The sequence below is a fragment of the Myotis davidii genome, unplaced genomic scaffold (assembly GCF_000327345.1).
Source record: "Myotis davidii unplaced genomic scaffold, ASM32734v1 scaffold470, whole genome shotgun sequence".
Classification (NCBI taxonomy): Eukaryota; Metazoa; Chordata; class Mammalia; order Chiroptera; family Vespertilionidae; genus Myotis; species Myotis davidii.
Window position 1 is genome coordinate 261117 of NW_006282125.1, and position 16217 is coordinate 277333.

Sequence of the window (16217 nt, forward strand, 5' to 3'; positions counted from 1 at the left end):
TCGTTCCCTGTTCCCTGCGGTGCGGGCTGGCTGGTGACTCCCGGAAGCTCCTGGGGTGGAGGAAGCGCAGGGATAGCCTCCCAAACTTCCCCGAAGGTTGACACCAGTGCTCTGGCTCCGTGCGCCAGACCACGGGGAGAAACCCACATGGGGAGAAGCCCACATGGGGATTGACAAATACACAGAACCACCCAACACCAGTTTGGTCTTTTTCGGGGGTGAGGGTTTATGGCATTGGCGTTTAAAATGAGCATCCCCAGCTGTAGGGGTGGAAGGGACGAGGCTGCAGTGGGGTGTCCAGAGGTGTCTGTGGGGTTGGGGCAGCAGTAAAAGGGAGTGTGTGTGCGCGCGCTCGCGCGCAGCGTGCTCCTGGGGTTGTGCTCTTGGAGTTTTTGTTTGTATAACTGCGAGAAGGTGGGGCAATGAACCGCTGAACAAGTGGGAAGGGGCTGTGGGGAGGGGCCAGGAACCTAGGAAGAATTTTCTGCCTGGGTTTTGAAGGCCCTGCCAAACCCTTCAGGATGCCCGAGGTTAGTTTGCTCTTCCAGGTGATGGGAGAATTTTGAGGGGTGGTGAACAGACAGACCGGAGGAATTGAAGGTTTGTTTTACTGAGTTTTGTCTCGGGGATGGGGATGGCAGTGGCAGGGTTACTTGAATGGTTGTTGTGTCGTTCCAGAGATGTGGCAGTGAAGCTAAGAATACCCAAACCGCACACCAGCGGTCCTAAACAGGCACTTTCTGGGTGTGGTGGGGTGTTCCGCCCCTCCCCCATCCCTTCTCAGCTGGTTCAGATGGGCTCACATGTTTCTGGCCCAGAGTTAACCTCCTTGAGTGGACTGAGTGAAAAGCATATTTTGGTGTCAGGCCCTTGTGCCACCCCCACGTGCCCTGTACCCTGCTCCCATTCGTCACCTAGTTTTCTGTTGCCCAGAACTTTGCAAACATTGGCCACTGAACAAATGTCATTTTCCAAATTCTTGAATGCACATACATTTCTGATTTATCCCACAACTGGACCCTGAGTTGGCAGCCCAGCTTTGTGATGGGTTGTGTGTTTTTTCACCCCTCTGGTTACAGCTAATAAATTAGTCCCTATTCTCTCAAGGGCAGTATAGACAATATTAAAACAGGGTCTTGGACTGAGGTGGGGGCTGGAGGGCTCGGTACAGCTGGGGGACCTGTTTTCTAAACTTTACTTGAAGTGACTCTGAGGCAGCGGCGTGGCCATTTTGAGGTGTGTAACAGGTTACCCAGGAACGTTTCTGAGGTCTTATAATTGGCACTTTTTAATGGTCTGGTAATTGAAACCCAGAAGGTTCCCATGGTAATCCTGAAGCACCTTGGGGTCAGTGGGATAGAGGCAGGGAGGGAACAGCAGTGGAGTTATGATTTCCCTGCCAGATGAGTCTTTGAGTTTATGGAAAGAGGTAAAAATGAAAGAAGTAGGAGTTGCCTTATTGTGCCTCTTTGCTGACCCTGCCTGCCCCCATCTATCACCCAGAGTTTGGCCCTTCGGGTGGCTAGAGAATGTCTACACCTACATAGACATTCTGAGGATTGTCTGAGGATTGAGACGACAGACACTGTCCCTTTTATCCTCTTCCAAGAGATCTCAGAGAGTAACATTGGGAGAGACATTTTCTTAAGAGAATTGCCTAAGCCACTGGTGTTGGCTTTCCTTGGGAGAGGAGGTTGATAGAGGACAGGATGATTGGTTCCTTGACCAAGGACTAAGTCAGGAAGAAGAGGGTGGGGGGGGGGTGGGCTGAGGAGGGTGTTTGTTTTTAATCTAGAAATCCGTGTTTACCAAAAGCCTTCCTCAATAGGGCTTTTGCCTCCTCAACCCGCTCAGGGTGGTAGTGGTAGAGAAAGGGAGGACCAATACCGGAAGCAAGGCTTAAAATCAGCAGAGGGCTGTTGATTGGTTGGCCAACTTGTGATAAGAGGGTGATTTATGTTCCTTTCCATCGTCCTACAAATTTGGGTCCAGAGATTTTCCTGACTTTGAACTGTTCTTTCAAGTGTTTGGGCTTCCAGCCCTCTTTAACAACTTATCTGTGGTTTCCATGCCCTAAGCAGGAGTAGGAGATTTTACTCACGAAACAATCCCGTTGGCTTCCTGAGGGAACCCCAGGGTTTAAGCAAGGAGGGTGAGAAGTGAGCCTGCTGGTCACAGTCTTTCACAGGCCCTAGGAGGATCTGGGTTCAGATTTCAGCGAAGACACTGATATGATTCATGAATAAGGGTTTTTCCCTCTTTGTCTTTCAAACAAGTGAGAAGAAACCAAAGAAAACCCAAGTGCAACAGATAATTACTATCCAGTACTTTCTGGCCTCTGAATAAGAAAGTGTTAACCTGGCACCAAAAGATAGTATTATCCCTCTGGAGTTTGCTTTCTTTCCTTCAAACTCCAAACTTTCTTGCTGTCAGGAAAAATAAGAAAGAGGGGGAAAATGGAAATTGGAGAGGGAGAGAAAAGAAAGTGATTTTTTTTATATTTTTAAAAATCTGTTTACTTTAATATATGGAACTTCTTGTCATCTCCATACTTCAGTACAATAGCATCTATAGTACATCAGACCCAGGGCTGGGAGCATCTTGTCCCAGGAGAATAGGCTTTCTTAGTCTAAGGGTGGTTCTCCAAACTAGCCCCACCCCCATTTTTAATTATTGCACAAGCATCTACTAATAAAGAAACTTTTTGAATATTACCCACAATCCCATGCTATAATACAACTTGTGTTTCTTCATCCATGTGCGTAAATACTTTTCACGTAGTTGTGACAGCCCTGAAGCTTCTCTTATGTTTTTAACCAAAGACTCAGAAAACAGATATGTCCAGTCCTTTTGTTATTGGTGGGAACGACCAAATCCTAAGAGTGCTCCCATATGAAGCCCTCACATGTAATCTTTTCGTCATTTATGAGGCTACATTAAATATTTGGGGGCGGGGGTGGGGATGGGGTGGGATGAAGAGTGTGTTTGCTTTTAATCTAGAAATCCGTGTGCCTCCTTAGACCCCTCAGGGTGGTGATGATTAGAGAAAGGGAGGAGCAATACTGGAAGCAAGGCTTAAAAGATGCAGCTCAAGGGGCACTGCCCTGAGGATTAGGAAACTTGGGCTGGGCCTTGGCTCTGCCTGTGGACTCCATTCACACTGGTTCAAACCATTGAGCACAGATCTCTGCATCTCCACTGCCTCTGAGTTAGACTCCCTCCCAAGCTCATCCAGTCTTTCCTGCTCTTCCTTTTATTATTCCACCATCCACACCATCTCTCCAGTCCTGCTACCTCCACACTTGTTCATGCCCATCACAGTTGCTGCTGACAGATGGCTGGATTCTCCACTGTCTACCCCACCCATCTCCCATTAGTCCTACAAACAAGTCATCACCCAGCTCAAAAACAGTCAAAGTTTACAATCCAAACTCCTTAGCCCTCTCATAGGTGGCTCCGTCCCACTGCATGGCGATGGCACCTCCCTAGGAGCCTTCTGCTCCAGCCTGGCCCGGCATTCTCTGGCCCTGGACTTTGCTGGGTCCATTTCTTGCTTACTGCCTTGCCCCAAACCTCTTCCCAGGAAACCCACCTTACTTTGTATGAAGCCAGCTAACAATGTGCATTTGAGAGATATTTGGGGAATATTGATGAAAAGGGGATGCTGGATGCACAGGTAATGGTTCTGTAAGATCAACAGATTGTTTTCAATGCCGTCATTGTCCTTCATCCATTTTTCTCTTCATTTCTAGCAAGGAGCCAGGTAACTGGAGATTGAAGGAAGCCTCTGATCTTAGAAAAACTGCTTTTTCTTTGTTTTCTTTTGCATAAAATGGATTAACAAGGAATCACCCTGGTTTGTAGCAATACTCCTTATAAAAAGCAAATACTTCAGAAGTATTTGTTTATCTGCTTGTTCAAAAGATGAGACACTTCTCTTTTTCCTCAGTCCCAGCACAAGCTTCCTGAAACCCATGACCCATGAAGTCTTGTCGACACTCACACCGGCTGATGGCAGCAGCAATGAAATAGAAGAAACAGGTGAGGCTTCCTGCCCACAGTCTAGCATCTCTGGCCTGCAGGGTCCACCATTTTTCATGTTTTGTGTTGCCACTTGAAGATGGAATGTCACTCCTCATTTGGTATTGGAAGGATCCAACTGAAGTGGGACTGGACTAAACAGTTGGTTCTAGTGTGACTCAGATACATTTTAGTCAGAGCCTATGGTGGCCTCTATCCCCCGGGCTGGCCACATTGAAGCCTCCTTTCCCTTAGGCACACTCCTGGACATGCTGTATGCAAACCATTTACTATGGGATTTGGCATCTAAGACCACTGTGGTAAAGTCCTGCTTAGGTTTGGGCGAGGAAAGCCCTGTGTTTATGTCTCTGTCAGCGGTATTACAGCGAATGCCTTGTGATCCGATGTCCCGGGCCGTGTTTATCTCACAAAACCCAGAGGGATTCTGTGTTGTTCCATCTTCTGAAATAGAGTTAGGAAATAATTTCTCTTTTCCTAATGGTGAATTTGGCCTTATCTTCAAAGAAGGCCTTTGATGTTCAGGACAGGATTCTCGGGCAGTAAGAGGAAATCATAGGAGAAAGATCAGAGCCAATAATACGCAGTCAACTTAACTCGGTTGCCAGAGAAAATGTTGAGGAAAGTCTCAACTGGTCCTCCTGGTTAGTAAGGAACAGGAAAACACACAATATGGCCAGGGTGAGTAGGATCGAATTTAAAAAGAAGGCAGAAAGAGCTGAGCAGCAGCAAGTGTGGCAAAGGAATGTTTATTCTCCTCTGAAATGAGTTTGGACAGCCTTGGACAAGAGGAGGAGGATGACGTGCGCAGACTGAAGCCTTCATCCCCTCCACAAGCTTTGACTGCGTACTTACTGTGAACCTGAGCCCAGGCCGTTCAGATCCCATTACTGACGGGAAGGGAAATGCAGAGCAGTGCGACCCACGCTCCAGCGTCCCAGCACACGGACTGGCCGGTGAGAGAGGCTGCCAGCCTCTCAGGCCGCATCTCACAGGCACAGAGCGGCGGGCGGTGCTGCTGTTCCTTCACCTCTGCTCATCCTGTTGTTCATGACTTTTTCCCTGAAAAATTACCTTTCCTTTGCAGACTACGGGCTGAAGTATTCTTGACACAGGAGATGTTAAGTTCAGAGTAGGGGTGTGTGTGTGTGTGTGTGTGTGTGTGTGTGTGTTTAATTTTAGGAAAGTTAAAAACTAGAATCTCTGTCATGATACAGAATCTCAGAAATGTGGGTACTAGACACGTTTCTAAAACCAGTTATTGAATACCTTTCAGGGGGAAAAGGAGAAATGTGCCTTTTCTTTCCTTGTCCGTGTCAGATTTTCGCTGAGAATTCTAGAAACACAGGCCTGAGTTCAGCTTTTTGCCTTTCAGTCCCATTGCCCTTGGCTCTGCTGTCCAGGGTAGGTTTGCTTGGCTCTGAAATCATTCCCAGAGCAGCAAGTGAGAGGACATTAATTTTAGGGACAAATAAAAGCCGCTGGGCCCTGCAGTTGCCCAGGAGCCTCCTCGGCTGCCGAGAGGTAACCTGCGCCCAGGATGGGAGGTACAGGTAAGAGGAGGAGCGTCTTTGGAACCGGCTGGCCTTGGAGGCCCCCAGGCTGGGCTGGAGCTGGAGGCTTGAGGAGAGCCCTCCCCCACCTTCCCTGGCTCTGCCAATAAGTTTCCAGATTCGTCCCCGTCCAGTGCCTTTACTAGTCTGAACTTACCTCACATTACAGTTCCAGCAGGTTTATTAGGTATGGGTCACACTTAATGGGAGAGGAAAATTGGGGGGTTCTGGCTTTACGACTTTTCTGTGAAAGCAGACGCTGCTCCTAATTATTTCACAAGTCCTCTCCCCCACATGACTCTCTCTCTGCTTGCTGTCGGAAGGCGATGCCCCCACAGTGGTGTGAGTGTGGCCCTTCCTTTTCATGTACCTGTGCCCACGCGGAGGGGGTTTCATAACGCAGGCCGTCAGCACAGTGAGCCCACGTGAAGTGATGGAAATTCACAGCTGTGTACCTCTGTCATTATGAATGGATGTTTTGTTGGGAACGAGTTATATAAAAATCTGCGGTGTTACAGCCACGTGTTAGATTCTAATGGCTCTTGCAACGCGCAGGCCCTCGAAGCAGTCACCTGCAGCCCTCCCTCGCCGCCCTTGGTGGTCCGCCATCGGGAGGGCTGCGTCAGCTCCAGGTGAAAGCCCCTCAGTCAGGTGCTCGGGGCTTTGTACAGAGCCTTCTGTTGCGGGGATGGAGGCTGCGTGGTCAGGCCTCGCTTTCGCCTGTCTGGACGCTGGCATCTTGCCAGCAAGGTCCACTGGGTGGTCTCTGACAAAGGGAGAGAGGGGAGGGAGCTTGGCTCTCCTGCCCAAAGGGAACAGTGAGGTTGGCAGCCGATCCCTGTCACTGAAACACCACAGAGGTCCTGAGTTTGGGTGAAAAGAACCGGACAGGTGGCTGAAGGCAGGGTGGGGATGGAGGCGTTTTTGTTCCTCTGAATTTACAAATGAAGCCTGGCGTTTATGTGGCGAACATCTCCCGCCAGAGGTGAGCACACAGGAGCAGCGTGTACCCTTGATCATGGGAGGGACGAATTATCACCCTGTCACTCAGGGAGCCATCTGTGGACCTGGAGGGCAGGCTGAGAGCAGGAGTCTCGGGGCCAGAGAGGCAGCACCGCCCGCCTCTGCGTCCTTCCGGAGATGTGGAGAATGACGGCTGCCATTTAGGGAGCACCCGCTGTGTGCCCAGCCCAGTCCCCCGCAGTCCCGGGAAGATGGGCACAGTGGTCCGATTCTGCAGGTAAGGGAGCTGAGGCTTCAGTGATTGTAATGACTTGTTCTGATCACACAAGATTTCATTGCAGGGCTGCTGACTCCAAAACTCAGGCTTGAAAGGAAAAATAACTGCCCAGACAATCTCTCCCCGCAGAGTAGAGCTCCCTTAGCTTAAGGAGAACTGTTCCTTTTGCAACAAAATCTAAGGGTTGGGTGGGGCCCTTTACTGACTTCCCAGGACGATAGTTGGAAGGTTTTGACTGCTCCGCGGAAGCAGCACCAGGAAGCCAGGCTTTGTGGCCTCGCTGGTGTCAGACTTTGCAAACAGGGCTAAAAGCCGCCTCCATCTTGGGTCCCATCTCAGAACATGGCTCCTGACTTTTTTTTTTTTTTTTGCCCCTGGGACATCATCCGGATTGGCTGTCTGGAGCTCTGCTTCACCCCAGATGCCAGCTGAATCCATTGCTCCTCGGTCTGCGAGTCTGATCAGGCAGGTGCTCTGTGCCCTGGGTGGGGTGGGCAGGAAGGCATTTGACGGAGCAGAAACCTCCTGATCAGGAGATGTGGCAGCTTGTGCAGAAAAACCCCCTGAAGAAGGACTTAGCGGCTCTGACAGACAGGTAACAGACAGGAGATGGGACCTTCCAGGCAGATACCCACAGGGCCCAGCAGGAAGAACTGCTCAGGCAGTTAGTTACCTGCAGAAGAGCAAACAGACCTGCCCTCCTTCCAGGCCAGGGAAGTGGAGATGTGGCTGCGAGGCCATGGAGTTCTCACAGCTCCTTGGTTTCCTTTCGCAAACTTGGAAAGCCTGGAGCCAGGATGTTCTGGGCTCAGGCGGGAACACAGGACACCGGCCTTAAGACAAGTATGTGACCTCTCAGTTGGGTGGCTGAGGAAGTCATGGGAACTCTGCCTCTATTTCCCTGTCTGCACAAGCAGCCTCCTCAGAGCACTTAGGAGGCAGCGAGATGGCGCAAGAGGGCACTTTGATTCGAAATGTCCCTGCCCACCACCAAGGCCACAGGCCTCTGGCATCTGTGCCCACCGAGGCTGGGTTAGGAGACAGGACATTCCAGGGAACCAGAGTCAGAGTCTGGGCACAAGGGCTGCATCCGCCTCTGTTCTCTTTTCTGCGGAGGAACCTGGGCAGAGGCAGTGGGGTCCTATCACAGAGCCCCCACCCCACCGCCCCCAGGCCCTATTAGCTGACTCGCCTTCCCCTCTCTGGCTGGAAGAGGCAGTGAAGGGTCTCAGGGTCCTGGGAGAGTGGGGAGAGGAAAAGATCTCACGGTAGGAGAATCCTGGTTAACATTCCTCTGAGAGAGGAAGGAACAGTGGGGATTGGGGCTGTCAGGGGGGACCCCAGCTGAGAGCACTGAAGTCTGAAGGAGCCTTATTAGGAAAAGGGTGCAGAGTGGAGAAAGATGGCAGACCAGAAGGGAGCCACTTCCAGGCTGGAGATTGTGGGGCATCCTGGTTAAGGGGGGACTCCAGAGGTAGACAGGCATGGGTTTGAACCCTGGCCTTGCCAATCACTAGGTGTATGTCCCTGGGCTAGTCACCTGAACTAAATCGAGACCCCGGTTTCTTAAGATTGTTGCAAAGAGGAAGCAAGCTACTGCATAGAAAGTGCATGGAATGCGTGGTGAGCATTCAGTAGAAGGTGGCTGTCCTTAGCGAAGGAAAGAAAAGGGAAAAGGGACAGAGGGAAAGGCAGGCTATTGGTAGGTTGGGCAGCTAAAGGGATGGGTAGGTGGAAGGCTGTGCTGATGGAACCCCCACTGGCTCAAGGTCTACAGAGACAAAGGAATGAGACGGTGGGGAGAGAGAGGAGCCCACCGTGTGCAAGGCCAGCCCTGGGAGCACCGTGAGGTAGCAGTCCTCAGACCTGGCCACTGGAAAAGACTTTCCACCCTTTTCCTCAGCTTCTCCCCCAATTCAGCATCATCCATGCTACCAGTTAGGCCACAACCCTGCGAGTCACCTTTGACTCTGTTCTTTCCTCATATTCCACTTTAAATTTGCAAATCGTATTGGCTTTGCCTTGAGAATGTATCCAGAATCCAGTCTTCCATTGACATTGCCTACCTGGACTATTGCAGGAGCTTCCCAAGTGTTCTCCCTGCTTCCAAGTCCCCAGACCTTTCTGGCCCGTAGTCTGTTCATAGAGAAGTCAGGGTCAACCTCCGAAGGAGAAGCCAGAACTCTCCACGGTGCCCTGTTTCCTTCAGAGAAAACTCCAGACATCTAGATGCCCTCCCCTCTGTCCTCTCCTCCCTCTCCTCTGTCTACTCCCTCTCCTCCCTCTTCTCCCTCTTCTCCCCACCACCCCGCCCACTCCGAAGGCACACTGGCCTCCTGGCTGCTCCTCCAACTAGCTGAGCAACCTCCCTTCTCAGGGGCTTTGCACTGGCTTTGCCCTCTGCAGGGAAGGCTCTTTCCTGCCATCTGCGCAGTCCCTCCCTACTTCATTCAGCTTCCTGACCGCCCTCTATTAAATCGCACTCCCACCCTCATTCTCTCTCCCTTCAACCGAACTTATTTTCCTCAACGTTATCTCCCAACATATATCTCTTTGTTCATTTGCTTATTCCTTGCTTATCCTTTGTAATAAAAGACCCATGAGATCAGGGACTTGGTTTTGTACCTCGCTCTTTCCCCGGTGCCTAGAATAGAATCTCGTGTACTTGGTGCTTTATTTATTTATTTATTTACTTATTTATTCATTCATTCATTCATTCATTCATTTACTAATCTGCATGGATCTCCTGAGTCTCAAAAGGGGTATAATGAGTTTCAAACAAAATGAAATCATTACAGGCAGAATTATGTAAGAACACTGCATTCTGGGTATATGTACTAGTATATGAGGTACGTGGGGGAGACAGAATCCTAGTAATGTTCTAGAAAAGCGGGGAAGCAGTGTGCTGGGCCGCAGCAGACACAGCCCAGTTCCTCTCTCTCCTCGGGAGACTGACTTCAGCTGCCAGTTGTTCCTTTTGTAAGGGGAGTGTGGGAATGGATGCCTCTCTGGCCCTTCCGCATCGCTCACTCAAGAGGAATTTGTTGAACACCTACTTAAGCCCAGCACTGTGCTGGGCCTGGCTAGGAAATGCAGAGACACCCAGCCCATCCTCTCACTCCACCAGGAGTATATAGTCCAGCTGCTCAGCTGGGGCGTCCTCAGTGCGCCTGGACCATCCACGGCACAGCCCTTCCTGCTAGCACAGTACCCGGGTTGAATTGGCGCTCTGTTGAATCTGGTTTGGAACCACGAGCCAGGGGCATGAGGAACATGGGATGAATTTAAGAATAGTCCGGTCCTCACACACATGAGGACCTGCTGGGGTGAGGCCCATGCTGGGCACGCAGGCCACACAGACGCCTGCTGTTGGGGAGCTGACAGGTGTGGAAGTACAAGGATTTGGGGAGCTGACAGGTGTGGAAGTATAAGGGGCAGCATGTTTGCATCTGCCTGAGGGCATATCTTACTTCAAATTGCATCTCAGTCATTTCTAACTTGGTTCTAGATTTGGAAGCTGAGAAGGAATAAAAATAGGGATAAAGATCCCAAGAGGTTTTGTGCTGACACAAATGTGTTTGAGAAAGTACACTACCACAATCCTCAGATCCAAAATCTACAGCACCTCAGGGAGCTGGGGAATGGCCCAAGCTGCCTCCTCCAGCGTTTTCTTTTAACTTAAAAAAATCAATAGCCTTTTTTAAAAAGCATTTTTAGATTTACAGGAAAAATTAAGTGAAAATTACAGAGTTGCTTCACTCTGTACCAATTTCCCATATTACTAACACGTTGGTGTAGTAAATTTGTTACCACTGATGAGTCAATGTTGACACATTGTTATTAACTGAAGGCCGTAGTTTACATTAAAACTCACTTTTTGCATTGTACGTTCTGTGGGGTTTGACAAATGCACAATGACAGGCATGCACCATTACAGTATCATACAGAATAATAGTTTTACTGCCTAAAATCCCCTGTGCTCCCCTCTCCAACCTTCCTCCCTTCCCTCTCCCAAATCCCGGGCAACCACGGCTGCTTTTACTGTCTTTGTAGTTTTGTCTTTTCTAGAATGTCATATAGTTTGAGTTACGCAATATGTAGTCTTTCCAGGCTAGCTTCTTTCACTTAGCCATCTCCTCGAGTTTTAAACATGCCCTTCCCCCAACCCCCGTACACACACACACACACACACACACACACACACCCATCCATTCTACACACACACACACACCCATCCATTCTACTCACACACACACACACACACACACATCCATTCTACACACACACACACACACACACACACCCATCCATTCTACTCTTGGAGCAAGGGACCAGCAAAGGAGGAGCCCAGCGCCCTATGCTGAGACCCACCTGAGCAGAGCCTGCAATGCCATACCTTTTTCTTCGTCCACTGAACAGGCCCAGCCCTGGTGCTACTGGAGTTTAGCCCAGGCTGGTAAACTGTCAGGAGCTGCCTGTGTTTTGGTTCCACATCTGGAAGTGTCAGCTGTGCAGACCTTCCCATCCCCTTCCCGAGGAGACAGGAGGAGCACACGGGCTGTTTGCCTTCCTCCTCCGTAGTTTGTTTTACTTGCTGTGGAGCGGTGGACCAGCCGTGGGGCAGCGAGCTTCCGCGGGCAGCAGCCCTCCTCCCCACCACATCCTGTGCGGGCTACCTGTCCCCCAGCCTCTCAGGCCGCTGCTCCCCGCCCAGCCCAGTCCCGGTCCCAGTCCCAGCGGTGTCTGTGCTGAGCCTTGCGACTGGCTGAGCCCTGGGGCCTGTTTTGTGGTCACTGGGGAGAAAGACTCCCTCAGATGCAAAGAGATTGAGAACGTTTCCCCTGCCCAGACATGCTGCTTTCTCCAGTCGGCCTCACAAACTAAGATTCCGGGGGAGCTTGGGGCAGGAACCTCAGCATGCAGTGTGCTCAGCAGTCACTCTAGATGGCGAGGCTCTTTGGGGGACAGATAGGTGTTAGTGATGGATTTTATAACCGGGGCAGGAGAGGCTTCTCCAGCCCCACCCTAACGCTGGGCCCCGTTAGGAGAAGGGACCTGCATAAATGGGGGTCGTGTGTCTCCTCTGGTGGAGCCAGGCTGGAAATTCCCAGGGGCTGGGGAAAGGTGGACTAGGCAGAGGGTTCCAACCCTGGGGAGCAGGGACTGAAGTTTAGCCGCGTCCATTGCTTCCTGTTTGGAATAAACACCGAGCGGAGGCCAGCTGGTACCTCCTCACGCTGACGGACACCAGCCAGGTGTGTCAGAGTTCAGCACGAGGAGGGGGGAAGCCTCATCGGCCCCGCAGGAAGTGGACATTCCATGCCGATGACCCAGATCCACACCTCCTCCTCCTCCTCTGCTTTGCTGTCTTCCCCCGCCGGCCTCCCACCCGTGGCCTGACCGCGCTCACGGAGCTCTGGGCCGCCCCTCAGTGGCCCTACCTCGTTGTCCCCCTGTAAGTGGAGGCTGGTAATACCTGTCCCAGGGTTGTCACTGAGACGGTGAGCACTAACGCAATGGAGGGTTGGAAGCTCTTTAAACTCTTCAGGGGAGGCCCTCTATAGGCCAGCCGTCCTGGCTTTGGTTGTTCATGTTGGAATCAGGTTAGGCTCCCTGGGTCTAACTCTGAGTCTGACTGTCGGCCCTTCCAGAAGCCTTGGCCCTTGCCTCGGTTTGTCTGGGGAGGCAGAGGATGGAGAACAGCCGACACCTGTGAGTGTGAGCCCCGCGTTCCTTACAGATAAGTCCAGCCTTGACCCCAAGTCACCTGCTCACAGCCTGTCCCCAGGAGGTGCAGTGAGAGTCCTGAGAAAGAATCCCTGGCTGGCTCCGTAGGTACATGCCAGGCAGTGTGTCTAGGCACGGGGCCCACATTCTCGGAACCAAAGATAAATATGTGCTCAGACAAATCATTTCTTTTTTCTCTTGATTTGGGGAGGGGGTATGTCTCAGAAAGACCTTCATAAATAGCCTTTATATTTATAAAATGTAAATATAAATATAAATGTGGTGCATTTAAAAAATTGCCTTCGGCATAAAGGATGGCATTCCGTACAGCGGGGCCATGCCAAACATCAGCAGTGTGGCCACTTGATGGAGCGGATGCCCAGGAGGCCAGCGTGGGCCTTGCTCCTTCGGGAGGATCAGCTTGTGCCGGAAGGAGCTCTGATGCGCTGGGTCTTCTCTCCGTAGAAACCAGCATTGGTTCCAGTTTCACCCACCGCCAACCTGCTCCACTCTCCAGAGAAAGCAGCCTCTGTGTTCCCAAAGCCAGAGGGTGAGGAGGAGTACCTGCCCTGCTGAGGGAACCTCAGGCGGGCAGAACGAATCTCCCTCACACAGGAAGTGCTGACGCCCTCGGTCTGGATTGGGGAACACAGTGAGACCTGCTTTCTTGCCATCTCACCTAAGATGAGGTGTGTTACCCTCCCGGCTGGGGAGTTCCGGCCTGTCCCCCTCGTGTGAAGAAGGCCGCCCGCTGAAACTCTGGATCCCTGCACCCAGCCTCTCTTTGGTCACCTGGGGTTTCACATTGAGCTGTTATCCAGATGCCCAGCAGGAAGCCTGCGGAGAGCAGCACTGCGCGCTCGCCAGGCGTTTTCCACCTGGGCCCAAAGACACGTCCGTAACATTAAAGAGTGGCCTGTCAACTGCTCAGCCAGCAGATTCTTGAGCACTGAGCCGCCTGCCCTCCAGACACTCAGATCCAAGCAAGGGGGTCATTCCACGTTGAATTGCATGCCCTTTGTTCTCTCATTACAAGAGTAGGTGCTGGATGGTCACCTTTATTATGATCACGATGATTGTTACTTTGGCTTAGATAAGCTGCTGATTTATAATTATTTCCCGAAAGCCCATGTTCTTGGAAGATTGGGCTCCTTAGAGTTTTGTCACTTACAGTATGTTTGAGAATTTTATAGGAAGAGGCATGGAGGCCCAGAGGAAAGGGATGGCTCTTCACCTGGGCCTCAGGCCTGTGCACGTGGTTGGTTCTGCTGTCGAGGAAACGCCAGCCAGAGCGGGGGACCTGCTGGTGGGGTAGGCTCAGGGTCCTGGGGAGGCCCATCCGGGACAGGGAAGCCAGGACAGGGAAGCCGTAAAGGAGGCAGGGGGCCTGGAGGCAGCCCGCTGCTCCCGACGCTGAGGCAGAGCCAGGGAGGAGGCCCCTTGGGATCTCCGGCTGCGGCCAACAGTCTCCTTTCAGGGGTGGGGTGGCCTCTTTGTCCCAACACTGGGGAGCATTTGAAGGTCAAAGAGGGGGTACACCACCCTTCCCCACCAGAACCAGGGCACCCCCTGAAACCTGCCTGACAGTGCTATTTGTCCTAGCTAAGAAGACACTGGGCAAAAGGGGACATCTGTAATACTTTCAACATTAAAGATACTAATTCTTTAAAAAGAAGATGTTGGTTAAGTGGGTGATAGTGCTGGTGGTGCGGGGGCGGGGGGACGGTTTGAAAGTTGGTGTAGGATTAGGAAGCTTTGGGAGGATCTTGTTCTAGTTATCCTATTGGGGGGAAATTCATTACTATCTGTTATTTAAAAGCTCTAACACACAAAAGCTGAAGGAAGAGTATCGCAAACCCAATGTACCCATCACCCAGATTCAACCGTTATCAAGGCAAACAGAAGGGCTTTTAAAGTACTGCTTTGTCTTCATTGCTATGCTGTGTGTGCCAGATGGGACCGGGACAGATGCCACCAGGCTACCCTTTGCTAAGCAGTGTGTCCTCCAGTCTCCCCACCCCTCCTCACAGCGGCCTGGGAAGAACAGAACCCCCGCCCAGGACACTTGGCTCAATTCGCGATGGTTCTACAGGGCACCCAGATGTGCCTGTGTTGAGCTGGTAGAGAACACTTGAACTTTATCTTTGGATTCCCAGAGCCTCGTACGGAGTGGTGTTCAATAAGTGCTTATTGACTGGTAAGGCAAGTGACTCCATGAGGGGTGGGTCCACCTGGGCAGCAGGTTTAAGGACTGTGAGGACTTAGTTCAGCATTTGGGGAGAAAACGGGGCAAATGGTGGGATTCAGAGCTGAGTCCAAGGGGCCATTGTCTGACCCCTGCAGGGTCCTGGGTGGGCGAGGGGTTGGGTGTGGTCATTCTGCAGAGCAGGGGCTCCTGGTTTCCCCGGGAGGGGAGCGGTCGGCGAGAATGGGAGAGCTGGGTCGGAGCTGCTGTCTCAGGCCTCTGCCTGCCCTGGGTGTGGTGGGACAGGACTCTGAGGACGGAGGCCCCAGCTCCAGACCCGTTTTTCTGGGTGGCCACGAGCAGCCTGGGAGCCACCTGCTTTGCCAGGGCCCGCGTGCCATCCCAAGTGCTGTTTTATTCACTTTGGGGTTGGCAAGGAGCAGGTCCTCCAAGTGTGGGGAATGCAGTCCGCTTCCGGCCTTTGCAGCACTGGCAGCTCAGGCTGCTCTGTGTCCCTCTGGGCAGAGGTGAGGGTGGAAGGGGGCGTCCGGGGAACATGAGGGGAGGTGCTGCCAATACTTGCCCTTAGAGCTGACCTTGTGTGTAGCCAGCAGGGGCCTCAGGCAGGACATCGCAGACCCCGGGGGCCCTCCCACTCCCTGCCTGGTCTTTTTCAGTTAAAACTTCCAGTCCTGTCCTCCCCTCCCTTACTCGCACGATGTGTGTGTGTGAGTGTTTTAATTTTTATTCTTGGCAGAAGTTAAGACACAAAATGGATTTGGAAGGAGATGAAACCAGTCTGGGTATATGTTGGGCAGCGGCAGCTTCATTCCTGGAGTGGGAGGGCCGCAGAGCAGGGAGGGGCTGGGTGGGACCCAAGCCTCTTGGGGGGGGGGGGGGGTGCGGGAAGCTGTCTCCTCTGCAGGAGGGACCCAACTGAACAGGGACTCCTTAGGGAAGGCGGAAGCTAGGGGCTGAGCTGTTAACCCTTTGGGATGTCAAAAAGCCATCAAGTGATGGCAAAGCCCTCTGGTGTGAGGTGGGGCTAGGCGGACCTGGGACCCCTGGCTGGCCCACACCTGCTTCTCTTCCCGGTGGTCCCTGAGCCCCTGCAGACTGCCTGGCTTTGTTAAGGAAATCGCTCATGGCATTTCAGGTTTTGATGTGCAAGCCTTAAATGTGCATATGCTTGGAAAACCTCTAGGCTCCCGAGAACCTCCCAGAAGTTGGTGGCCTTAGTCAGCAGGGGTGACAGGTCCAGGGACCTGTTTGTGTTTCCTTTGCTGCTCTTGGGCCTGTTGAGCCTGTGGTGGCTTCTGCTTGGGTTTTTGTTTTTATTTTTATGTGAAGAGGAGAAAACGAGGAATCTAAAAGTCCAGAAAATATCTGGGGAAATCTGAGAGAAGCTTTGAGAAAATGTTTTATTTCTTAAAATAAATGTGTGAAACTAAAAATATATAGCTTTAAGAATGAC

The 16217-nt window shown here is 51.8% G+C and overlaps 1 protein-coding gene across 1 annotated transcript in view; it reads left to right on the top strand.

Moving 5' to 3' along the window:
- Positions 1–16217, top strand: part of BOC (BOC cell adhesion associated, oncogene regulated) — a 70540-nt gene that overhangs the window by 306 nt on the left and 54017 nt on the right. The window contains exon 2 of the mRNA XM_006752681.2: positions 3950–4041. The gene's annotated coding sequence lies outside the window, so the exon portion shown is untranslated. The remainder of the gene's footprint in view (positions 1–3949; positions 4042–16217) is intronic.